Source organism: Pteropus medius, unplaced genomic scaffold, assembly GCF_902729225.1.
Source record: "Pteropus medius unplaced genomic scaffold, Ma_sr-lr_union100, whole genome shotgun sequence".
NCBI classification, from domain to species: domain Eukaryota; kingdom Metazoa; phylum Chordata; class Mammalia; order Chiroptera; family Pteropodidae; genus Pteropus; species Pteropus medius.
In genome coordinates, this window is record NW_024354499.1 from 1,320,978 (window position 1) to 1,348,163 (window position 27,186).

The following is a 27,186-nucleotide window of genomic DNA, read 5'->3' on the forward strand; positions in this document are numbered from 1 at the left end:
ACCAGAAAGCAGAAGTTAGCACCTGTTAATGACCAGTTTGTTGGCTCACAAGCTGTTAACACTCAGACAAACTGGTCGTTAAATGTGGTCATTACTTATTTCAATGCAAAATTTATTAGAGCCCCCATTTGAAGATTTAATGGAAGGGCAACATGCACCCTGCACACCTGGTATACCCCAAGGAGGCTGGGAGCAGGCTTCTAGCTGCTACGTGTGAATTAAAATAAAAAAAAAAGTAATAATAATAATAATAATGGCCATTCTGTCACATCAATTACTGATTTCCTTTAGCAATCAGAATGTTAGATGAGTTCTGATTCACAGCTTGATACTACTAAAGCACACTTGAGTCTTCATTATTCTGTAGGACCATTATGGCTAAGAGAGTCTGATCTGCGTTCTTTACAAGCCCGTCACAGTACTCATTATTATTAGATAGACTTTCGATTAAGTTCAGAACATTTTTTTTATCTTTCCAGCCTTTTTCAGATCATACAAAGAAATAAGAGGAGAGAGGGCTGAGGTTTCACAGTGACATAAACTTAGGGAAAAGGGCCTGTGGTGAGTAGTGGAGAGGAGTTGTGAGTAGTAAATTTTTTTGCCTCAGGCTATCCTCCAGTATTACGACAAAAGGGTGGCCACCTAGAACATCCAGGGCCAGAAATTATCAAAGAAAAATCTTCTTCACTACGACACCTAAGTCGACAATTATTTCTGAATTATACGAAATGATTTCTGTGGTGGGAGAAATTAAATCTCAGGAGTCCCAGCCACCCTTAGTTAACAATTCATGTTTTGGGGTTTTTTTGAGGGAGAAGTTGTTTGTTTTTGTTTGTTCGTTTGTTTGTTTTTATTGGGGGGACACTTGGCTACAAGATCACTGTGCATCTCAGAGGGTGACAGAAAGTTCATGACAATGTTGGCCTCTTTTCCTCACATGTCTGCATCATTATGGGATGGGGGTCGCCACATCTAGTGAATAAAAATACAAGACACCCAGTTAAATTTTTGTTTCAGATAAACAATAAATTTTTAGCATAAGTATGTTCTGTGAGATATGCTCAGTCTCATAAAACCCCATACTTATGTTAAAATAGTATTCGTTATTTATTTGAAATTCAAATTTAACTAGGCACCCTGTATTTTATCTGGCAATCTTTCTTACACAGGACATTTGCCTGTTACAGAAAATGAAATGCTCTGGAATTAGTAGCTCCCCAAACTGGTAGATCATATAAGTCAACTGGGAGAGAGTAAAGGTTATCAGGTTCTACCTCCTGAAGATTGTGACCAGGGAGTCTGTTCTGCTGAAGGCTTTGTAGATTATGATAATGATGGTAGTGATGATGATGATGATGATGATAAGCCAGTTTGGGGGGACCAGTATTCTATGATATTTCTACATGACGCCTAAAATTAAGAAGAAAGTAGAGAGTTAATTTGTGAACTAAGAGCTAACAAAAGTTGGTTTCACAAGGCTGCACAAAGCCCTGTTCATTCACTGAGCACTAAGAGATAGTTCCTGAGTTCCCACAATGAGCAGGTATATACTTTTGATGAATCAAAATCCAGTAGGAGGAGACCAGAATTTAGAGGACAGACATTTATGGAGGATCTTCTGTGTACCATCAACCATATTGGTACTCTGTATCCACTATCTCATTTAATCCTCACAGCAGTCTATCCGTGTAAGTACCATGATCCTACTTCTGCAGATGAGGACACTGAGGCTATGGATGCTTAATGTGCCCAAGATGATGACATTACTAAGTGCCAGAGGGCACGCTCATGCCCAGATAGTTCTGGCTCCAAGCGTTTGCCCTTCATACAACAAGCTAATATCCAGTTAAGTACCAAATAAGTGGAATAAGTTAAGTACAAGAGACAAGTAACTCATACTTGATACTGGGTTCAAGTATCAGTCTGGCACTTTCTAGCCCTGTAACCTTAGGCAAATTATTTAACTTCTCTATGTTTCCAAACTTGCTACTGCTTTATAATTGCCATCACTGCTGCTCAGAGATAATAAAAGAAAATCTTTAAGCTGGGGTATAAAAATATGTACGCATTATTAAAACACAACAGAGATCGAAACAATAAGATCAGCAGGAGAGAAGCTTCTTCCTGAACCTAGGTTCAAGGAGACAGGTTCCCTTCCAGTCTTGAGCTCATGGAGTGTGCGACTATGAGCAGCAAAGTCCCCACTTAATCTTTCATTGAAGAAGATGTCCCCACAAGGAAGGCTGTCTGTGTCTGGACATCCAGTGGTGGCCTCCAAAGAGTCTCCTATATCTTAGCAATGGTAGAAGAGTTTATGGGAATTAGACACATCTGCACTTGGGGTTTTATGAGGCTGAGCATATCAGATTTAAGGTTTGTGGGCTTTGGATAAGTACTTCCTAAAGTCAAATCATCCTTCATGTCCTATATTCTTAGCTTAGCAATTATTTTTCTCATCTGTAAAATGGTACTTCAGGGGTTTCTCTGAGAATTAAATGAGATAATCTATTTTAAATGTTTATTGCAATGCCTGGCATATAGTTAGAGCTCAATAAATGTTAGCTATAATTATAGTAGCTGTTATTATAAGTTATCTTCTACCCTTAAAGGCAGAGACTATACTGTTCTTTGTATAACCAGCATTTGCACGGTGCCTAACAAAGAGTAAGTAACAGGTGGGTAGGTTGAAGGATGAAAGAAAAAATAATATAGATGGATAGATGGATGAATGGATAAATGAACGGATGGACGGACGGATAGATAAAGGGATGGATGAATTTAAGAATGGATCTTCTGGAAATAATGACTGGGAAAATCTTCATGGAGAAGATATGAATAAAGCTAAACTATTAAAGATAAAATATATGACAATTTCATGGCTTAATACTTGAATAATACTTTCATTCTTCTTTTTCTTATTTCTATAGATGAATTATAGAATACCAGCCTTTTCAGAAAGATACCATTCGAAGGTGTAGCTGATGAGCATAATGCCATGCACCCAGTAGATACTCAAAGATGTGCTAATTCATTCAAACACATCAGTAATTTACATTTTTATCACTGAGAAAAAAAATTTATTGTGACTTACAACATGTTTAAATCCATAACATTTTTTAAGATAAAATCATATGAAGCAAATGGCCAGGAAAGCAAGAGCAGAGCTGGTGTTTTTATTCTGTCCTCGGATTGCCTGGGTTTCAGGGATCAGTGTGATGCTGCCGTGGTTTCATTTAAAATAGAATAATCGAGCCAGTAAAATTTGAAAAGTATATTTTAATTTGCTCCAGTCTGTGCCAGCTCAAAGAAGAGAGAGAACGAGAAAGAGAATATGATAGGAATAGAAAAGAAGGAAGGGCATGAGGAGAAGAAAGGCCAGACTGCAAATCAAGGGCCAGCAGGCAAAGGACATGAAAAAGAGCCCCGCAGAGTTAAAATAATCGGAAACTAAGAGAAAAAACCAAGAGTTCAGAAAAAGTAAAGAGGATTCCATTAATACTCATTTCAGAAGGCAGTAGAGGGTGGACAACCCTTGAAAGGGAAAGAAGAGGAGGGAGTAAAAATAAAGTGAACAGCTGCACATTCCTCTCTCAAACCCCAGCCGTCACCATAGCCGAGAGCTCTTGACCTTGCCAGGGGAAAGGGCTCCTAAAGGCACAAGCACAAGGCTGACCAGCCCTCAGAGGAGGGAGCTGTGCCCAGGGAGCTTCGAAGGTGACCTGGCCCGCCTGGGTGAGGGACATCACCAACATACTGAGGCAACTTTGTATGTAGAAATAGGTGGCAGCCTACACCAAGTGATTTGGAGGGTCCAAGCCCTGAACTCTGAAAAAATAATTTCCTAACCTGTTGCCTGGCACCTGCAAGTCTGTATTACAGATTCATTTATTTCACAGAGTTTCTTCTTATTCTCAGTTAAAATAAAGATCTCTCTAGCAAATAGAGATGAAATATTACCAGCCACCCCTTCTCATTGTGAATAAATCCAGCAAACATCTTCTGAAGATACAAATGCCAACACCAGCAGGTCTTGCTGCCGGCTCCCATAATTGTGCCAACTTGTGCTTACCGAGTAAGAAATATATTCCAAAATAGCTCTATGATAGCTATTTGTTGGCTATTTTGATTTTTTTTAAAAAAAAATGGGTTTGAGAGGTAGACTTGAGGTCTCCATTAACACCAAAAAAAAAAAATAGTAATGATAATAACTAAAATCCCCTGAACTCATCTTCCAAAACTGATTATGTATTAAGAATGACAAGCTATCGATAATTATTAGCACCAGGTAATGAGTAATAGGATCTTCGGGATCATAATAGTCTCTTCACTTTTGTATATGTTATTAAATATCCACACTAAAAAATGGAATAATAATCATTTGTAAATACTGTATTTCCACTGAATTAATTCCACTGATTTAAAACAAATGACTGAAGAATAAACAATTCAATCTCTCTAATGTTTTATTCCCACCCCAACACAAAATGTGTAGATGATTGGAAATACTCAGTTGTTTTTATTTGTAGGGAGAATTTTACTTTTTATTTCAAAGTCTTGACAGCAGGTGGACACTGCCTGACACTTCATTGCTACTCGACCTTCATTCCTACTCATCTTTTCTCCAAGTCTTTTAGAGACATTCTCATTGCCATCCCTTAAAGCCTCACTTCTGGCTTCTTGTTACTAACCCTGTCCTGCAGTTTCTCAGCCTCCAGCCTTTGCCACTGGCTACTCTCTTAAGATGTTAGAAATCTTTCTTCTGCTTTACAGATTCCCTGATTCTCAACTGCCTCACTCTCCTGCAGAAGGATGCTTCTTTTTTTCCTCTTTCCTCATCCTGGGTTCATCCTGTGTAATTAATGCTCTCAGCTGGCTCAGTCTTTGTCACATGATAGATGGTCTTAGTTAACCCTGTGGAGTCCTCGCCTTGTTAGAAGCAAAAAAGAAAAGGGCTGATGTCTTATGTTGGAGAGGAGAGGGAAGGGGGTGGAAGGAGGGAAGGAGTGTGTGTGTGTGGGGAGAGAGTTTGTGCTAGCGTCTAAAAGACATGACTCACAGCCAAACCACATCAAAGCAGATTCCCAAATTAGCAGTCATTATTCCTTGGGGCATATAAGGCGAACATATTCATGAAATTTACACTCAACAACAAAAAAACCCTCTAGTGGGAAAAAAAGTTATTTTTGTATTTTATTTGGAGTCTTCCACAAAGAATGACTGATGTAGACTAAATGTGAAAGTCAAACTGAAAAATGAAGACCAAGCACAAAATTTCAACATGTGATCGAGAAGTCTGACTAGCCCTCTGTGAGCAGGTGAAGTCACAAAGGTCTGGTCCAAAAGCCAGGGTCAAGTCTGTCCTGTCTAAAATTTCTGTGACAGCAACACTTGTGTTCACTCCAGTGGGTTGGGGAGCAAGGTGAGCTGCGAATTAAATGAAAGAAGCCAAGTCTGTACTCTATGACAACCTCCAAAGTGGCTAGCAGGATAGACTTACTATAGCTGCCCTGTAAGAGAGGATCAAAATCCCAAATCTCTCTTAAAGGGAGGAAATAAAATCAATGCTCTTTAACTTTTACTATCTCTATAAATTCTTTCTGAAAATCTTGCACTCACATTATATCTGTGAAATTAATTCATGTTGTTGCATGTATTGTAGTTCGTTTTAAATTGCTATGCACTATTGTAATTGTGGGAATATGCTACAATTTATTATCTGTTTTACTATTGACATACATTTGGCTATGATGAATAAAACTGCCGCGAGTATTTTTTGTATGTGTATGGGCACATGTCCATACGTACCCATTCCTGTGGACCATACACCTAGGAGAGCGTCCAAGGTCGCATGAGTATGCACAAGTCCAGCTGTGGGAGACACTGCTTTTAACCATCTAACAATGTGGTAGACCCTCTTAACGATTATCCTACATAATTCCTCGTCTCCTAGCTTTGAACACCTTCACGTGCCCTTATGTATTCCTCTTCCCGCTAAGATTCTTACCTCGATTTCCTCCTTCCCTCTCTACACTGTGTCCTCTAGTGACCTCGCATATCCTTACACATTTAACTGGCCTTAATATTTATTTAGACACATCCTGACTTCAAAGCATCAGTCATGTTCTTCCATCTTCTAGCTGGATGTTCTTCAAGTGATGTAACATGTCGAATCGAACTCCTCTTCCTCTCCTCCCACTCTCATCATTTCTCCCTCCTAATTTTATTGCCCTTATCCCGGCCAACTGAGCTGTAGCCTTGGCAGCCCAACCCCTCGGAGGAATTTAAATCCTACCAGTAGCATTGCTAAGACAGATCTCAAAGGGGAATGGAGTTCCCCTGCAAAAGAGTTCCAACTATTAGTGTATTTGAAATGGCGACCAAACTGAAAAATAGCAGAACATTACTTTTATAGTTCCTATCTCTCACATCATAAGAACACACCACTTAAATGATCATGGCTCGGGACCCAACCCATTGTTTCCAAATTCTACTTCGAAAGGAGCATTTTCTCCTTTAAGAAGAGATGTTCGAAAAGGGAAAAGGCTGTTTATATAATATTTAAGAGCATAGCTTTCGAGCAAATAGACCTAGGGTTCAAGTCCTTCTTCTGCTATCTCCTAGCTGTGTGACTGAGTAACCACTTCCTTCTCTGAGCCTTGTTTTCCTCATCTATACAATAAAGATAACCATCGCCACCTTACTCATTTAATGTGAAAATTAAATGAGATCAGGAGACTTAGTACAGCATCTGACACATCTATACTCATTAAGGGTGGTCGGTGCAGCTGCTGTTGCCAATTCTCTTAGTGGGAAAACTAGATAAATTGCAACTTGTTCAGTGTCCCAAAGAGGTTGCCACTGAACAAGCAGCAATTTCAAAGTTCTAATTTCTTTTACTTTGCTCTCTGAATAGCTCAGAAGGGATGGATAGGCTGTGAAAAATGTTCTCAGTCTGGTCAATTTGAGGTATTTCATTTCACGAATCTGTCTGGAAATTGCCAGCTCATTTCATTGATCAATGGCTATCCCAGTGTTGGAGTTTAAGTTATTACCATCCTAAACTAAAGCTGAATGAGATCCTCAGGAGCAAGAAGCTCCAAAAGGCACTAAGGCTCCTTCAGAGACATGGTTGAGCTCCAGAATCAAGCTTCAATCTAGTGTAGGAACAATTTGCATTTGTACCCAGACTCTATTCTCTCATGCCAGAATATTCTACACTGGCTTGTGGATAGTTTTTTGCAGCTGACTCAGATGGTACTTTGTACAAAGCTTTCGTTGCATGCATTTGAAGCTATCTATTTTGTGTCACCCTCAAAGCACACTGCCTTTTAAAATATAAGCAGATCCAAGCACATACTGTGTCATTCTGCCCATCAATCAAATACACATCAAGTCCCTGCTATGTGCAGTGCCAGGAATCTCACCACAGGAAAATATAAAGAAAACACATTCTTTAATCTCAAAACTTAGGTAACTACCAATACAGGTTAGCACATGCTAATGGAGCGGCTCAGATAAGTAAGTGTCAAGATATTAATAGAAAGAAGAAGTCACTTATGGGCTCGTGGATCTCAGAAACTGTGGTAACCAATCCTCACCCCACCCCCGTCCCTCTGATACAACAAGAGCAAAACCCTGCACAAAGTAAATGCCTAATAAATGCTAATGAATAAATGCTAACACATGTATTTTTAACATGTTCTTGAGTTGCTATTATTTCTTTCAGAAAATCTTTCCTCTTTTCAAGCAGAAGTGTAGATGTTAATTCCTCCCAAGCTAAAGTGATTTATCATATAACTCAGTTATATGATTTATCATATAACAAACTTATATCTTAAGTTTTGGGGGGTCATAGAATGAGGGTTAGATTCCCAGCCTTATTACCTACCATCCATAAATCCCAGGCAAGTAATTTAACCTGAGTTTCTGTACCTTCATCTGAAAAACAAGAGTAAGACATCTCCCACAAAATTGTTGTCTTGATTCGAAACAATGTGAGTAAAGCATGCAATGGTACCTTAAGACATTCAATAAATTATATTCACTACCATTACTCTGTTGAACAAAAGTTGTCCACCTCACTCCAGCTCCCTCCATAATAGATGAGGTTCCCAGCTAAGCCATACAGGACTCTGAGCTCAGAAGACACCCACGATATTAACAAAATTCAAAATTCTCTTGGCTCTATCTTGTCTGGCCTCCTTAAGAGGAATAAGATAGAACACAACAACAGGCATTAAGAAACTGGAAGAAACAACAAACTAAACTTCTCCTGGGTGCTCCATAAATTTCTGCTCTCTTAGAAAATTCCTAAAGTTTGCACTTACACTGAGCCTTGAGTTACATTCACTCACCTCTGGCCTAGAGTTATCCATATAGCCTCTGGTAAATGATTCTATGCAGAACAAAACTTATCTTTATATAAGATTATATTTTCCCATTGCTAATTGTTCCCAAGACCGACTGCACCAAAAATTGATATAACCCACGGAGATAATGAGAGGAATCAAAACTCTCCCATTCATTTACATCCAATCATCTTCATACCAAGATGGGTCATCTCTATAATTTTCTAAATTCCAACAGATCTTGCGGGGATTGAAGTGAAGTGATAGGAAAAGTGTGTTATATCACAAGTCACATGGACTCTACTGGCAGGGGCAGAAACATGGAGGCATACACGCATAAAATAAGCATTTTTTCTCATTGAACTAGCTCTTGGGGTTGCTATTTCGGGCCCAGGCATATAGAAGGTCTAGTGAGAGACACAGAGTCCCACGTTCTAGAAGTGGAACTTGGGCAAAGTTCTGGGAGGCCCAGGGAAAGCAAGGTCAATGCAGCATGGCCAAGGTCCTGATGAACCATAAAGGAGAGAAAGTAGCACTTGCCACTGATTCACACAAAAAAGATTGACTCTCAAACCTTCTAATCATTAATGGTCTGAAAACATGGTGCAACTGACCTCCAGAGCCACCCCGCTCCCACAGCATACCCAGTCGTCCCATGCCAAGCTGACACAGAAATCAGATCAAAAGTGAACCTGAGGTAGCGACACTCTACCCTAACTGTTGACAGATGGAGAATAGAAGCAACACAAATGTTCTCTCTTGTATCAGAACTATAAAAACGTCGAAATGACCCATGAAAGATGGGGAAGGAGGCTCAGGCAGCCATTAGAAGCCATGCCTTACTCCAGGCAGTAACTCATTCATGGTATTATGAAAATGATTTTATTGCAGTGGATAACTTTTTCCCCCTCTGCAAAAATTACTGCTTATCAGCATCACAGAAATCAAGCTAAATACTCCCCACCTTTACTCTCTTCTAATACAATCCCTCCCTCTGGCCAGGAACTTAATAAAATGGAACATTTCATTATTCCGGTTTGCATACCTCTTTTGAAGCTGAAACCGTCATCTCAAGTGAGCGCTCTAAAGTGGCTGGTGTTAGGGTAATTTGATTGCCTCTCGTGTTTGCTCAAACACATCTGAATGCCTGAGGAGCACTCAGTGTCCAGGTCTCTGGCTGGACCGGATTTGGGAGTTGCAATGGGAAGGGAATCATCCAAAAGCAGTACTTTCCAATTCCTTCAAAGTACAGTTTAGATATGGCTTTTTCATGAGCTATTAACTGCTTGTCAGATGTCTTAAGAGGGGAAAACAAACCAGGTGCATTGAGAATTCATATATGCACAAAACACTCAGTCCAGTGAGGCCTCTTTGTGTCTTAAGACCCATGCAGGATTCCCATTAGTTGGCCTGGGCAATAGGAATAACTAGATTAAAATTATTGCCTCCCACGAAGGAGCCTTCCAAGTAAATCTTCTGTTGGAATCAGACAACAGAGCCTCTGTGGATGAAAACACCCCATTGGAATCCTGAGTTAATACCTTTATGTGGAGTGTGAGATCTTGGTTGTTATGCAGAATCTCAGGCCTCATCCCAGACTCACTGAACCAGAATCTGCATTTTTACCAGATTGCCAAGTTATCTGTAAGCATAACAAATTTTGAGAAGCACTAGTTTATACCATGGAAGGAGTATTTATTGACCTACTCTGGCTGTCCAGTTTATTCTCTGGATAAGACACTGTGTTGCACACTGCTGCAGTCACAACAACCAATAAGGTATGGTCCCTGCCTTTGGAGAGCCCAGCTTCTGGGAGGACACCATGTAGAAATGGTTGGTGTCGACAGGGCATTAAGCAGCTTCTTAAAGGGCCCTCACAAACCTAAAGACTTGAAGTGGCAAGTATCAGACTCATCCTGTATAGTATCATCCCCTTTTAGGGCAACCAGACCCTCTGTCTGCAGCCTCTTAAGGCTTCCCACAAGCCTGTCTACTTAAACGCAGCAGCCTGAACAAGCCTAGTGCTGACTCTAGCTCTTCTGCCTTGAGAGAGCCTTGACTATTGCACCTTCCAGAATTTCAGCCCTCTGCAAGCTTCTCTCAAACACTCCTACCACACCAACATTAGTTGTTAGCAAAAAGAGATCTTTTAATATAGCACGGGTCCCATTTATGCTTTGTGGCAGAGACGTTTAGAACTCACTGTCTATGTGTTCCCTCACATTTTTCGGCTCAGTGGCAGTTAGGGGGAGCACTGTGACTATGGTAAACAAATCGCAAGCAGAAGTGATGTATGTCACTTCTGGGATGAAGCATTTAAGAACTAGGATGCAAAGCACTTCCCATGCTTTATAACCAAAATGGAAGACGCATGTACTAGATGGCATAGCAACAGAAGCAAGCAACCTAGATCACTTGAGAAGGAGCTTCCTGGAGAGTTAAAAGACCCACTGGTGGAATCTGAATATGGAAGACATAAGCCTTTATATGTTAAGCCACTGAGATTTGGGGATCGTTTGTTACCACATCAAAACCTAACCTACCCTGAGTCATACATCTTTGCGCAACTTTTTTTACCCCTCTTTAATTTCCTCACACACACGCACACTTCTACCCCTGACCTATGGATGTCGCCGTTTCCTCTTAAGACCTGAATCTCTTGAGGTGGGCCTCTCCTCCCACACACTCCCCGTGTTCACTCAGGGCCTGGGGCACCTGGGGTATGGTCTGTGGCTCCACTTGGGGCGCGAACCCAGGACCTTCTGCGTGTAAAGCAGACGTGCTAACCACTACACTATGGAGCCACCCCCTTTGCATAACTTTTCCTCATGTTCTCTCAGGTAAGTTTATTTATTCAGTTTTTCTTAAAACAATGATAGGAAGTAGAGTGAGATTTGCCTGGATTGTATGATGGTTTGTATTATTATTGATTTTCCATTTAATTTCTCCCCAGTCCCATTCTCAAAGTTGAGAAGGTTGTTGGCTGTTGGACATGGTAAATGAATGCGGTCCCTACCAGGGTCAATGATCAGATCTGAAGTAGCAAATGAAAGTGATCATTTGAACAGGTCAGTAGCCACATATAGGGGGACAGTGGCTTTCTAGCCTGAGCTACAGGCTGCCTGCTCCACTGGAGACAACACTCCGGTTAGTCTTTTCCCCATCAGCTGTATAGACAGTCCACTAGAGAGGCAGGCTTCTCTTTTCCTAGAGGTAACAACTCACCCTAGGTTTTCTCTTTTTCCAATTAAATTAATCTAATCTTGATAAGAATAGCAAGTTAAATAGCTATTTAATGTTGCAAGAATGTGCATGAGCCCATGTTGTGACTTCAAATAACATGTAAATAATATTTAAACCGTCTGTTCCAGAATCATACTATCTGCCTGCCAAAATTCTTTTTCGGAGGAATGAGCTTTTCATGTTTCCCTTTTCACTAGCATTTAAAATGGGGGGAGGGGAGGTGGATGTCATGCCCACAGGTGATACTTGACTAAAATCACAGGGTATTAGCAATACGGCTTAAAGTGCCAAGAATCCAGGGTCATTCTGATATAGGATTGAAATTCTGCCCTAAAGTTAGCCCATTGTGTATGGTTATGGGAAAACCTCATATTGCTTAGTAGGTCAGAATGCCCATTGTTGGGAAGATCTTTCAGATAAGGGACCATTTGAGTTATAACGCCTGGGCAAGATTACATAGTTGGAGCAAAGGAAAATTCTGCTTAACCTACTGGTGACTCTTCAGGAATCAGGCTCTGAAGATATGTTTCTGTTGTTTGCCTGTTTGTTGTCCTGTCTTGAAAATCAGCCAATAGAAAGATAAAAATAAAGCTATAGAAGTGAAGAGGAAAAGGAAGAAATATTTAGTTACAGAAAATGTGAGTGAAGACAAATCTTAAAGAAATAGAAATGGAAGAAAAGAGAAGAGACTGAAGGAGAAAAACAAAAGGAAAAGAGGAAAAAGTTCGAGAAAAGAAAAATACAGAGAGAGGCTGAAGGAAAAGAGATTATATATACTCCCCCAAATATGCTGCCTGTGGGCAGAGATTGTGTTTTCTATTTTGTACATCCCCTACGCCTTAAAACCTAGCACAGTGCTAAAGACCCTGCTGGCCCTTGACTGACAGATGACATAAATTGAAATAGTGATCTTCGTTCTATTATTGGATCATGGTACCACACACTAGTCTAGTCGAGGCTGGCAAATTTTGGATTAGATCATGAGTTTCACCACCAACACTCAGCAAAGAATCCCACAGAAGAATCACGATGCTAAATGGAACCCATCAGCCGGTTACACAGACCTTAGTGCTTCTCTGGAGTCCTTTGCTTCTATAAGGACCTGCATGATGCAAAAGAGAAGAAGAAAAAGAAAAAAGAACTGCTGTCTCCCTGACAACGAGATATGACTCTACAAATGGAAATACACAAGACTAAATGTAAGCGGAAAATAAAACCATTGCATACCTCTAACCAGGGATAGTCTAAAGTCAGCATTTGCCTTCTCAGCTGTTACTTCAATGTAACGCAGAATGATGACCGGTGTCACTCTGCCCTTTAAAATCTGCTTACAACGGGCTTGGACCAGCATTACACGTCCTGTGAAAGTCCATGTGGGTGCCCAGAAGCTAATCATCTCGAGGTCGTCCCTGGGTAAATGCTCCTTTTCAGTCTACATCAACCCAGATGTGGGACACAGCTTCTTTCTCCGGATGAATACAAACCCACACGACACATAGAGCCACACTCTCCCGTGAAGTATGTGTGGCACACTTTATTTACCGAAGAGTTCAGGTAGAAGGATGGCATTAGGCAAGGCAAGCACCAACAACTTAATGATAAATGCAGTGCGCATTATCAATTCTATGTTGAAAACTGTCAGACTCTTTATCCTACTGTTCTTCTCCTTTTTCCTACTTCCATTCCCTCTTGGCCCCAATACGACAAATTCTCCCATTTTCTTAAGCACTCCTATTTTTTTCTCCCCCTCTTTCCAGAAACTTCCTTGAAACTTCTTTTCACCACCAAATAACCCACCACATTGTTTCATGAAGCAAAGTCAGTTCTTTCCTGAAGAGATGAATAAGTTCACTAAGCGTTGTGTATTCTAACAAACTGACCTTTAGCAGTCAACTGTTCATTAAGTCTCCTATCCGTGAAAATGTTTATATCTATGTCTGTGTCGATATCTATATCTGTATCTGTATCTATAATTATGTCTTTATCATAAATTTCCCTGCCAACAAATCTCAAACCAGAAGGAAACACTGTGCCTGGAGTTTCAGGAGAGGTGAAAAAAAGAAAGAGAAGGAGGAGGAGGGGAAGAGGAAGAGCCACTGCCACCAAAGAGAAGATGAAGAACCCCAGAGATCACTTTGCCTCTTTCACAGTCTCACAAGGGCCAGTCTGAATACAGTCCCTGCTGAACCCAGCAGAAAGTCCCTTGGCCCAGTCAACCCATCCTTGGCAGCTATCCCCGAGCCATCCCTCCCTGCAAACCAGGTGGATCAGGCAGCCCCAGGACAGGAAGCCCCACGTAGGCCTCCTCCCTAACCCTGCCAGCTGAGCAGGCTTCCCTCTGCCTGTCTGGGGACTCAGGCAGACAACCAAGTGCTTCAGGAGAGGAAACAATTAGGGAGAGGGTCGCCCCTCCCTCTCGGCCTCGGGCTGCCCAGCCAGCACGATTAGCATAATTACAATATGTTCATCCAGCACCAAGATGAAAACTTGTGCAGAGGGAAGAGTGTTAACACACACAAGCCAGCCAAACAACAATGGGGCTTTGTATTTAGCTAAATAGTTCCTCTTTTAGAGCTTTTCTGGGGTACTCCCAGGAAACCCCAGGCTCCAAGACCGAAGGCGGCAGCAGGAACCGTCCCTGCCTGAAAGCAGGAGGCTAAGTCCCTTCCTCCCAGAGGTAGCATTTGCCATTGTAAAGTGGAAGGTAACATTTCTAGACCTTACCGATGGACTTCAAGGAAATACTCTTTACCCCTTGACTGGCTCTTTGTAACTGACCTTCAGAGAGTCCCAGCCTTTCTGGAACTCAATTTCCTCATTGTCAAAGAAGGGAAAATAATTGTGCTTATTGTGAGAAATAATCAGACAACAGCTAGGAAACTTCTAAATAGCAAAAATGATAAATAAATAGCAGGTAGCAATGACAATCTAGAAAATATTTGTCTGGATTTGAAAGAAGTCATCAAATATCTGAAGGCCTGTTCTTGCCACAGAGTTAGTGATTTTCAGCATCTCCCTCCCCAAACCCCATCACCATAGTAAGCACAGAAACACAGTAGTAATAGCTTTATTCAGGTTCTCTATAGCATGTTTCCCAATCTTTTTCTTGTCACAGCACACATAGAAAATGGTATTGGTAATAACCCCTAGGGTAAATAGTTGTTCATGGCAACCCAGTTCCCATCCTGCCACCCCCAAGGGCTGATGGGATCAATAATTCCACATCTACCCAACACACCCATGAGGCATTAATGCGTTCTGGGAAATTGCTCTACATCACCAATTTTCTTCTGGTGGGTGTGTAGTTGGCTGGTTATTTTCCTTTGTTTTTTAACAGATGGAGCTCCCTGTGATGCTGGAGCCCATGGTGGTCTGAAGCAATTGCTTTCAACCTTGACTATACACTAGAATCACTAGGGAAACATTTAATAAATACCAACACCTGGGCATCATCCCAAGAAATTCTGATCTAATTGGTCTGGGGTGGGGCCTGGGCATTAGGTGAGCCCGATGTGCAGCCAAGGTTGAGAACCATTGCTCTAAAGTAGCACTTTCAAGCTTTAAAATTCCAATCAAATCACCTGAGGACCCGATTTCCATGCAGATTCTGATTCAGCAGGTCTGAGAGGTAGGCCTGAGATCCTGCATCTCTAGTCATCTCCCAGAAGATGTTGTTGCTGTGGTCCACAGACCGCACATTGAGTAGCACATGTCTAAAGAAGTAGGTCTCAGTTTCAAACATGACTCCCAACCACCTGGAAGGCTTTGCTAAAACAGACTGCCCCCAGAGTTTCTGATTCAGTCTAGTGTGGGGCCTGATCATTTCCATTTCTAATACATTTCCAAATGAAGACAATGATGCTGGTATAGAGATCACATTTTTTAAATCACTGGTCTAAAGTATCAGTGAAGAAGCTCTTATTTGGGAAGAAATGAGCCCTACCTAGCAGATCAGATAAATTCTGGTAATGCGAACTCTTGAATACCTCAGAAAGAAAGCCAGAATGAAGCCTATTCCAAAATGATGGATGACCTTCTGAGATGGTCCAACCTGAGAGCCTCTGATAACTGCCAGGAAAAGCCTGAATGCAGCCCTCCCGTCGAAGGCAGCCTCCTCTCTCCCTGTGCTGGGAGGGCCCAGAGGACCACTGCAGGCACTTGGTTTCTCATCATACGCTGATCTCCCTGGTTATTCAGGCCACCGGCTCTCAACAAAGTTTCCATCCTTTCCCTGAGGGGTGAAAGAGACTTAGTCTACCATCCGAGCACAGAGCACCCCACTCCATCCCACCATCTAGAAGTCACTTGCACTGGGAATCAGAACCCCATGAGTCTCACCTCCTTTCATATTCCCATGAGTTCCAGTATGAAAGAAAAGAATGGAGCCAGGGCAGGTTAAGAAAAGAGAGGCTGGAAAAACAATGCACCCAAAGTGCCTTGGAAATGGGGCTCAGTAACTCTCAGTTTGCCAGCCCTCATTTAATGAGCTGCCTGTAATTGACCAGAACGACAGCACCGAAGCCAGTTTTCATCATTGGATCTGGACAGCTCCCAGGTAACAAGTTCCAACTAGGAGGGCTCGATCACTATCAAGCCAGAATGAAGGAGGCGTTCAGCTAAGTAAAGCTGCCGGCTGGCAGCGATGTGTGTGTCATCCATGCGAGTGATTTCCAGCTCCCTAATGCCCCAGAAGGAAAGTCTGTTAACACTGCAACCAGAGAGCCAGGACAGATGAGGAGCACCGGGGCTTCATCACATGATAATCATTCGATAGGACGTCCTGCCCAACCCCAGGGGCAAACTCACCAGGATTAGCGCTGCTCTGTGTTTGCTGGCAGCCTTGATGTGCATCACAGGACCTACTGACAGCAAGAATTCAGTTGTGTGAATAACTACAGAGTAATTAACCAGGGTCAAGGCAGAGTCTGGTTTCAGAGAAACTACATTCCAGACCCCCAGGAGATGGGTCCGGTTTCCTTATTCCTTGTGGCCACGGCAGTCAGCTGATCCTCCAAACGGAGTGCCATTCAGCTGTGGGTGCCAGGCTACCATACGGCCCTCACCATTCCTCTCAGTGAACTCTTGAGTCTGTAATCACAAAGCAAAAATCCCCAACAACGTACAAGAAGAGGGATGTGCCCTGGTATTTTGGACAAACCTAGGATGACTTCGGCCACATGGATATTTATTCAAATAGTGGCTCCAATATCTTACTAGATTTTATCTGTGCGCAAATAACCTAACCCTTCTGGAGCTCAGTTTTCTCATCTGTAAAGTTGCAACGAAAATACCTACTGGTGATATTGTATGAATTAAAGAAAAATATGTATAAATCACTTGATACACAGTGGAAATTTTACACTGTTATCATTATTACTGTGATTATAGCTTTCAGCTATTTTAATAGTGTTACTATTTTTGGTTCCAATATCTTGCCTTCACTCCCACCAAGTCTCTATAATGTTCTTGAACACAGCAGTGGAGAGGATTAGTCTGCTGGACAAGACCTGTAGACACAAACGGTAAGTTCTGAAGAGAAATATAGATTTTAACATAGAAATTTAGAATTCAGTGACTCAAATTTTCAGTTCTGTCACCAGCAGTTATTGAGTCCCTCTCTGTTAAAGCGAGTTTTGGAGTTTAAAGGAACACCTGCTAACCGAACTGCCTCAATTGGGAGTCCAAATGCAGAGAATTCTTTTTAGCCCCCAAATTAGTAACAGTAAGAAAGGGGCTCACCTAAGTGGGAGAAGGATTCACTGTCTTCTAGTCATTCTGAACTTCTCCGGCAGAAGAACCTTGGGCTTTAAACAACTTGGCTACTTGATAAATCTGGCTAGGTCTAATAGGATTCGCTAGAACCCATTCATACCGCCTTACAGCTGAGTGAGGAGCTATGAGGGGGTATGAAGGATCAGCTCCTAAGAACTCAGGGAACAACTCACAGATATGACTGAGCTAGAGAAAATTACATGGCTGAACATCCAGGGTCACATACAGACGTGGTTCAAGTTCTATAGGTGGGAAGGTTTGACTGGCAGTGCATCCCCATGGCACATGGTGAAATGGAGTATGGGAATCATTTTCAGATGATTGTGCTCAGGGTGAAGTGATGTAGCATGAAAAGACTGTTGAGAGAGAAAAACCAAGAAGAGAGACCAATAGGAGGTAACTGTGAAGGGAAAACACCCCCTAAGGCAGTGGTCCCCAACCTTTTTGGCACCAGGAATTGGAACTCCTATGAGAATCTAATCCCCGATGATCTGAGGTGGAGCTGAGGCCATGATACTAGCGCTGGGGAGTGGCTGCAGATACAGATGAAACTTTCCTAGCCCGTCACTCACCTCCTGCTATGTGGCCCGGTTCCCAACAAGCCACAGACTGATATGGGTCCGTGGCCTGGGGTTTAGGGAATCCTGCCCTAGAGTAAATCACTGAGCACATGAACATTTTGGGTTAATACTGTTAACAGTTGGAATGCCTTGACAGTGATGAAATGGAGTGGACAAGATGGATGTGAGAGGCTCAGGACACAAAGAAGTTATTAAAAATGGAATCTAGTAGACACTGGGACATCCAGCCCTGAATTCTTTCCGAAGAGCCTTCGGTCCACAGGATGACCCAGTGAGGTACAGCCGAGCTTTACTCATGTGGTTCCTATATTATGTGGGCATCTCTTAGAAAGACAAGCTGTTTAGTGTTACCAGAATTAGCAATTAAAAGTATGTATAATTTTTATTCCCTGTTTATCTGAAATTCAGATTTAACTGGCTGTTCTGTATTTCATCTGACAATCTGAGAAACTCTCCTCCAGGTCATTACCCTCTTCTAACATCACAGCCAATGAAAGTCCCCATATTGCTGAAGCACTAGGTAGGACAAATAGAAAGCAATGGGGAAAAGGCAATGTCATAGCCAATCATATGTCTCTTCCTCTTGTCCCTTGCTGTGCCAAAAGAACCTGTATGGCTGGCAGCAAGGCTGCTTAACCTGGGCAGGAAAAGGGAGGCTAGACACCAGCCAAGTCAGAGATTTATGGGCATTTTGGGAACTCTGGTGCCATCTGAACATTGAAATTGTCACGGAAAACAAGATTTTTTTTTTAAATGTCTTGCCATTTATCTACTGCTCTCGCTTTCCAGGAAAAGTAAATCCAGGTCCTAGTTTACCCCACTTTATAGCATCAGAGAAAGCTATTTTCTCCCACTTCCTTGCATGCCGATTTAGGGTTTGTAGAATGTTCACTGTAAACGAAACCATCAATAACCAGCTCCCCTGTGAACCCACAGATTCTGAGACCAGTATTTGTGCTCCTTGTGCATGCACTCACAGACATACACATAATCATCCAGGCTTCTGGACTTCTCTATCACATGTGGAGGGCTCTCTGACTGCAACATGAATAGCACACAGAAGACAAGGAAAAGTAGCATGTCCTTCTTTCCTGAGTGATCTCTAACCACTCTCGTCTTCCCTGCAGCACTCTCTCGATCTTCCCCAGGGCAGGCCCCGTTCCCTCCTACTTGACTTGCCATCATTTGATAGTGTCAACAACCTCCTCCCTGAAATGCGTCCTTCCTGAGCTTCCACCGTAGTCTCCGAATTCTTTCTCACACATTTCTTCTCTTGCTCTGCATGCCTCTTATCATAGCTCTTCCAAAATATCCAAAAATCAAAAACTTTCCTAGATGCAAACCAGATGCAAAATAAGATAAAAAAAAAAAACCCTAATAGCAAAAACAACATAAATTATCTAACAATGAACTTAAGAAATGTGCAAGGCTTATATGAGGAAAACTTGAAAATAATTGAATAAGAAAAAACATTTGAGTACATAAAATAAACCTTGTTCTTAAACCAGAAGACTCAGTATTACAAGAATGTTAGTTCTGATTTATCTAGTAACTCAATTCAATTCTAAATAGTCATTTATTCAGTTAGATAGAATGATATGAAAATGCATCTAAAAAAATAAACATGTGAGAAAATGCTACATAAGAGGGGTAGTTGAGGATAACTTAGTCTTACCAGATATTAAAATGTATTGCAAACCTGGTTATTAAAACAATATAATATTAATGATTGAATAGGCAGACAGGTGACTGGAAGAAAATAAAAATCCAGAAACAAATCCAAAGTTATATAGGAACTCAGTGTATGATAAAAAGGGTATTCCAAATTTTAAGAAATTACTAGAAAAAAACAATAGGAACAAAGGATACGAATATGCAGTTTGAACAGAAAGGTCACAAATAGCCAATAAATATATGAAAGATAGTCAACTCCTCTTCTATTAAATAAAATGCATATTAAAACAATGAGATACCATTTTTAATCTCCAAAAATAAGCAACTTAAAACTTTGAAAATACATCATTTATAAGGCAACAAGGAAAAAGCACACTCATACTTTTTGTGGTTAAACATATAAATTAACACAACAAGTTTGGAGGACAATTTGGTAATGCCTATCAAAATTTTCAATGTATTTTGCCACAGACCTAGAAATTCCATGTCTAAGAATTTGTCCTATGAATTAACAGTACTTAACACCATCAAGAAAATGTTCATATAAGAAAGCCTGCTGGAATATATCATAACACAATGAACTGCTAATACAACCTAAATGTTTATCAGAGGTTAGGGAAATTATGGTGTCATACTATGGAGTACCATACAACTGACATTAAGAATGAGTGATTCTAAATACACAGACATGGAAAGATGCCAAAAATATATTGCAATGTGTAAAACACAAGTAACAGTGCAATTTGAACAATATGGCACCACTTGTGTAGAATATTAAATGTGTACACATACATCCTTATTTATGTAGAGAAAAAAATGTTGATCTATATACGCAAGAAACCATCCCAGGAACTCTGGAAAATGGGACACAGGATGCTAGAAGGGAACTTTTACTTTATAACTTCTATACAATTTTAATTTTTGCTTTTTTGACTATAAATATGTAGTACTCTTTTGATTAAAAGAAAAAAATAGCATCGTTCTAAGTAGATATTCCCTAAGGTTCTGACCACAGATGCCCCAAGTACAACTTAACCCAATGACGGTGCTATCGAATTGATGACAGAAATGCAGAACTTTGTCATTCTTGAATGGAAAGGACCTTAGATACCATCTAATTCAATTCTTCACTTTACATATAAGGAAACTGAGGTCTCACAGCAAGTTCAAGGCAGAGTGAATACTAGAAAATCCTCTCAAATAATGTCCTTATTTCAGGTCTTTAATGGCACCCCATCCCCCAGATCTCCCAGAGTAGAACATAGGTAGTAAGATCTGTGCTTCTCACAATGGAATATACAGATGTCAAATGATAATGTACACCTGAAAATTATATAATTGTATTAACCAGTGTTACCCCAATAAACTTAATTTAAAAAAAAAAAAAGATCTGTGCTTCTGGGCTCTTCGTGGCGGCCACCAGCTCCAGCCAGGCCAGTGTCTCTTCCCAAATTTCCTACATCACAATAGTAGTTTCGAAGTAGCAGATGTTTCTTTTTCCAGTGCTTTATATCTCTTTGCCTGTGCTCCTGTAGTTTCTCCCATCTCAAATATTCTCTACTTTGCACCTTGGAATTCCCTGGGGAGATTTAAAAGTTCCCTAAGACCAGGTCACATTCACTCAGAATCTTTGGGGGTGGGAGGCAGACCCAGGAGTTTTGTAAGCTATTTGGGTGATTCCAGTGTGTAGCCAAGGCTCCAGTATTTCCCTCCACCCTCCTTCTTTGCCAGGAAATGCCTCTTAGTCCTTAAAGACCCTCTCTAGGAATACTCCCTGAACTGACCTTGACCCCCATTTGCCTTGTACGCATCTGTGCCATTGTCCTTTACACAGGGAACTGAGAATAACTTTTCTTGCTCCTAGGGGACTGTAGTACTATCTTACTCTTCTTGTCTGTAATAATATCTGGTAATAATATCTTCTCGTCTGTAGTAATATATTACTTTTCATGTTTGTAAGCTCCTGGAGAACAGCAATAATATCTTACTCTGTTGGTGTTTATCGCAGGTAATATCACATAGTAAATGCCCAATAAACATTTGTAGAACTGAACTCCCTCCGTCACATCCCCCATGAAAGCAATTCATCTACATGTGGTCTCTCATATCACTGCCCTTCCTTTCCAAATCCACTGCCACTTCCTCATCCTCATCTCTACCTGAACTATGACCATAACCTTCTGATTAGGCTTTCTTTCTCCATTCTCTCTCTTCTCCTTTCAGTCTTTCCTGCCATCTTTCTATGTCCTACAGATCATATCGATTCTGCTAAAACTTATACAGAATCAAGTCCAAGTCCATCACCACGTCCTCCAAAACTTTTTTCTTTTAGCCAAATTATCTACACCTTGGAAATTAGAGAAGAATATTACTGCATGCCTTTTCAAAGTCATCTAGAGTGTTGCGAAAAAGCCTACTTTGGGGCCATCTAATGCGCTAGAGAAATACAAAATTTGCTTGACTTACTATTTAACATTGAATCTGGCGCAGATTCTATGAAGTTGAGTGAACGTGTATAAAATTGGCAAGCTACAAATAATTTTTGTCCAGTATAATTGCTAATGAATTATGTCTGGTAGGAAAAATAGCTTCACAGGTTATGGCTTCATTGCCCGCTAGAACATTAACCAGATTCATATCTAACTGTGCAGTCTTCTTTCGGCATTTCTTCTTTTATTGATTATAAATACTCTGGTCTCTCAAATTCTTCTATGAACCAGTTTACTACTCTGCTGGTTCTCTAATTAATGAGTTAAATAAATCTTTGACACAGGCTCATCATACATTTGTACAAGAATTTATTTCGAAACTTTTTTAAAAATTACACTTTGGCATCTCATACCAAAACTCAACCACACTGCGTACTTGTCAGTGCAGCTTCATGCCTAGAAGCCTTTGTTCTCGTCATTCACACTAACTAAAAATTCTCATCTCGACCCCACATCTTTCAAAATCTTTGTTCACAACGCTCCTCTCTGCGAAGGCTTTCCTGATCTCTTAATCTAATTTATACCATTCTGCTGTGTTCTCATTGCAGTTGGCTCATCTATATTCCTGTTGTGGCAGCTCCTGCTCTGCATCCTACCTACTCAATTGCATGTCTTTCTCCTACCACAGCATCCAGCTCAGTGCCTGACCAATAAATGTTCACCGACTATTTGTTTAATTGGGAATAATCAGTCTTAAGCAACCCACTATTTCAACACTTGGCCTCAGCCAAAATCTAAGCAATCCAATAGATGATGGCTGGGGCGTTTCCAAACTTTTTTTTAAAAAAAACCACAGAAGATGATTGAAATTGAACAGGCATTTATTGAGCACCTTCTAGGTGCCAAAAGCAAAGATGAATAAGACATGGAATTAGGTTATCCTCTCAGGAGTCACTGAACTTGCTTTCCAAGCCTTCTGTGCTCTGTTTAAAAAGAAACATTAAATCCTAAATGAGTTACTGAGAGCTGCACGGGCTAAGTTTACCCAGTGTTTTCGTTGGCCTACGGTGTCTTCCTGAGGTGGAGGCACTGGCAGCCGCAAGGGTTCTCAGCCAGCTGTGGCTCCCAGCCTCTGTGGGGGTGGGGGGGGGGGGGAGCTGGTTGGCTCATGGCGGAAGGTAGCAGCTGCCCAGTAGGGACCTTATCCAGACCCTGGGGACAGGATATGGGATAAGCTCAGCCCCAGCCTGGGGGTTCCTTCTGTGGGATTTTTTAGTAGCCATGTCTTCCAGAGTTCTCTTTACATCCCAGGCCCACAAGCCTGACTCCACGTTTCCCTCAACTGTGCCGAAAGGAACAATTCTAGAGCTGACACACTATCCAACTGCATCAAAGAGAAGAGTTGGAGACCTCCCATGTCTCACCGACTTTGCAAAACAGCTCTCCGCTTGCTGCTCTGGGCTTCAAAGGGATATTATGTTTTAATGAGCTGCTGTATAATTAATCAGCCTTTACCCCTCCCAGCCAAAATTACTAACGGAAATAAGCAAACACCCAAAATTTGCTATTTCCCTTTCCCGATGCCAACAGTGAGGAAACATTCCCATGTAAATCAAGGCTGGGTGTGGATGGGTTCTGGGCTCCAACGAGTCTGCTCTCCAACCTCATAACTCAGACTCACTGTAGAGACCTTGGCTCCTCCAGGGCATGTCAGAGGTCACGAACTCTGACCTCATCCCTTCGCATCCACTGTGCAGAGGGCATGGCTCTTGGCACAGTCCACATGGGCATGCCAAAGACATTTAATCCATCTGTATTCCCAGGACCCAGCCATATAACCAACTAGGGCCACGGGAAGCCAGTAGCTTTGAATCTCAGCTCTGCCTGTAGCTGTGCTGCCTTGGGCAAGCTATTTACCTCTCTGCGGCTCAGTTTCTTCATCTGTGACAATAATAACAACAATAATAAACTCTTTATTGAGAGGCAAATACAGTGTAATAATTAAGAGTGAGTGCTCCAGAATCGAATAGCCCGGGCTATAACCTGAGTCTATCATTTATTGGTTGTGTGACATGAGCAAGAGCCTTAACTCCTCTGAGTCTCAGATTCCTTATCTGTAAAATGGGGAAGATGATGATAGTATATACCTCACAGGGTTGTTGTGAGCATTAAATGAGATAATATAAGGAAAGTATTTCAATCAGTGTTTGGCACATAGCAAGGACTCTTTAATGTTAGTTGTTCATATTATCATTATGATTATCATGATTTTTACTACATATCAGGCAATGAGCTAAATGCCTTAAAGATATTACCTTGTTTAATCTTGACACTAACATTATGAGGTCGTACCTATTTTTATATCTTCATTTTATAGATGAGGAAACTGAGACTCAGATGAAGTAAGTTAGTTAAGGCTATAATAACTTGTAATTGTAGGTCTGGGATATTAAATTTCTATACAACTGCACAACCACCATAAGGATTTGAGACGACTTAACTAAAGTGCAGAGACTCGCGCAACAAATTCTCAGCAAATGTAATGGTAAGTATTAAAAAAGAAACACAGATGCTAAAGAAATAAGGCAGAATGCATTTCTAAGTCCTATTCCAGATTCATCTGTGCAGCTCAGACCCAGCCAGAGGAAAGACACTCTCCTCTTCATGAGGAGGAAGGACCCCAAATGTAATGAACAGGAGACTCTGGTGGCAAAACGTGGGTAGAGGTCTTTACATCTGACACTGTAGTAGCACCAGGTGCTTTGATTCCATGTCCTACCATGGGATCGAAATATGGAAAAATCATTGGACTAACTGATTCGGATGATAGTCTACAGGACTTGAATAGACAGCCACATTCATTTTATCCTTATCAGCCATCTCAAAATAAAACAGGCCTCCACATCTCTAGCTAGTTAATTAAAATAGCTGGTTTTCATTCTCTTTCCATGTTGCTACTCCCAGAAATACATACGTCCCTCTCACCTTTGCTTCTGCCTAGTTCTGCTTTCCAGCCTTACCTACCTAGCTGCTACCTCCTTGACTCAGAAGAAAACGAGTCAGGAGTTGCCAAGGACCAATTTCAAGAACAAAAAGCAAAGCTCAGAAGGGAGCCTTGAGCTTTCCCAGCGGTGTCCCTGCCTTGAACCCAGCCATCTACAATGTGCTGTTTTCTAATAAGGCGAATACTCCAGGTTGACATTAAATGTGTTCGTGGGGCATAAACACATGCTGACAAAAGAGATGGCCAAAACAAGTGTGAGGCAAGAGTTGAAAAACAATTAAGGTTTTAATCTGGTTAAACTATTGCCCAAAAGAAAACCAGAGAGGTTTTTTAGAACCTTATTTCTGTAATTTCGATTTCTTCCATTTTTACAGCATATAAATAATTAAAATTATGCCCACAATACATTTGGCTTCATTCGGCAGGCATATTGAAGAATATTACATTTAGTAATTTACATACACCAGAAACATAATACATTAGATTATCCAGAAAGCTAAGAGCAGCAAGCCAACATGGACTAATCTCTTATGTAACGTCTGCAATAGCCGATTGCAGGCACATAAAGAGAGCTTGGATTTTCCTAGGAACCATTTTCTTGCAAATGAAACATTTAATTATGGAGCTGAGTCCATAAATAGACCGTTACACTGGGAGGGGAGGATGGATGCAGCTATATTGCTGGATTAGCAGGGGAATATCTTACAAGAAATTCATCAATGCCATAGATAATTAATTACAGCTCACCTTCTTCCCACATAACCATGCCTTTATCAGCCAGCGTTAGGGAAACAGCAGATGGCCGACCAAATACAGAATGCAATTTTCTGTCAACTCATTACTTACAGAATCATGGATTAGGTACAAGACCCCTGGAAGGTCACCTAGGCCATTCCCCTGTGTTCAGAACGATCTGCACCAAAATTGTCTTGGTCACACGAGTACCTATCTCCCTTATTCAGAAAGCGTCTCCAGGGAAAGGAATGTCACTGTCTGCAGGAACCTTGAATTCTGGGGACTTTGAGCCCTTCCATTAGGAAATGTTCCCTGAAGATAAATTCCCCAGGACCTTTTTTCTTAACGTTTGGACCAACGTTACCAAGTGGTGCTGAAGGTGCCAGATCTGCTTGGCCTACTGGGTTCTGCTGGGACACTGTGTTGTAGGCACTCAGGGTCCCTTATTTTGTCCTTGCTGAATACCAGCTAGACAGTACGACGAGGATTCTTGTTCCCAGGGTACTCTTATAAAAGATTCAAAAGACAATCTGAAAAGTTTCAAAAGGCTTCATGACTATTTTAAGGTTGTTTACTTAAGATGAAAATATTTGAAAGTTCGCCACTTTATTTTTATCCATATCTATCAGGGTTGCTGGGTTACACCACGGTCAGTTGTATAGGGAAAATGAAGTTTCTTTATTCCCCAGAAAAGCTCTTCCTCCCAGGCCCCTGTCCAGCTGAGTAGCTGCAAAAACTTAGACTTCAGAAATAATAGAATTTCAATTCTATCCCTTAGAATATGTCCCCTTAGATACTCAGTTTTCTCAAAATTGATTCTTTAGTGGGACTCAGTTGTTTCTTTTGGGATGAATCAATGTATTTAAATAAATTCTGGTCTCTTGGATTTCATCTTCCCTTCTTTTCCCTGAGATATCTTGATATCTAAAGGGATTATTTCATCTTCTTGCCGGGGGGGAGAAGGTTCTCCGACTACTCCTTGTGAGCTGTTTATCACCCAGAACAGATCTGCTCCCTAGAATAGTGACAATAGAGATGATAATGACTAATGGTGTGCTTCTTTTTAGGGTGGGGTTGGGAGTAAAGGGGTACTGTCATTTGAGACCAATATGCTGACACTCACCACTGGAGTATGTGGACCCCACCCACTGCAGCCTCTTTACTCTGTCCATGGGCCTCCAGCTTATTGATAGACCCCCTCGGCCCTCCTCACATTTTCACCCAGTGGATAAGCCCTTATGGGGTCCTTGCAGGTCACAGTCAGACTGTGGTAACCAGGATCATGGTCTCTGGTTTTGTAATCTATCCTTCTTTTGTGTCTAGCATCCTCCTCACAACAGCCCCCAAGACATGATGGAGTCTCCAAGAGATCTTCCCGTTCTCTCCCTCTCTCTCCTCTT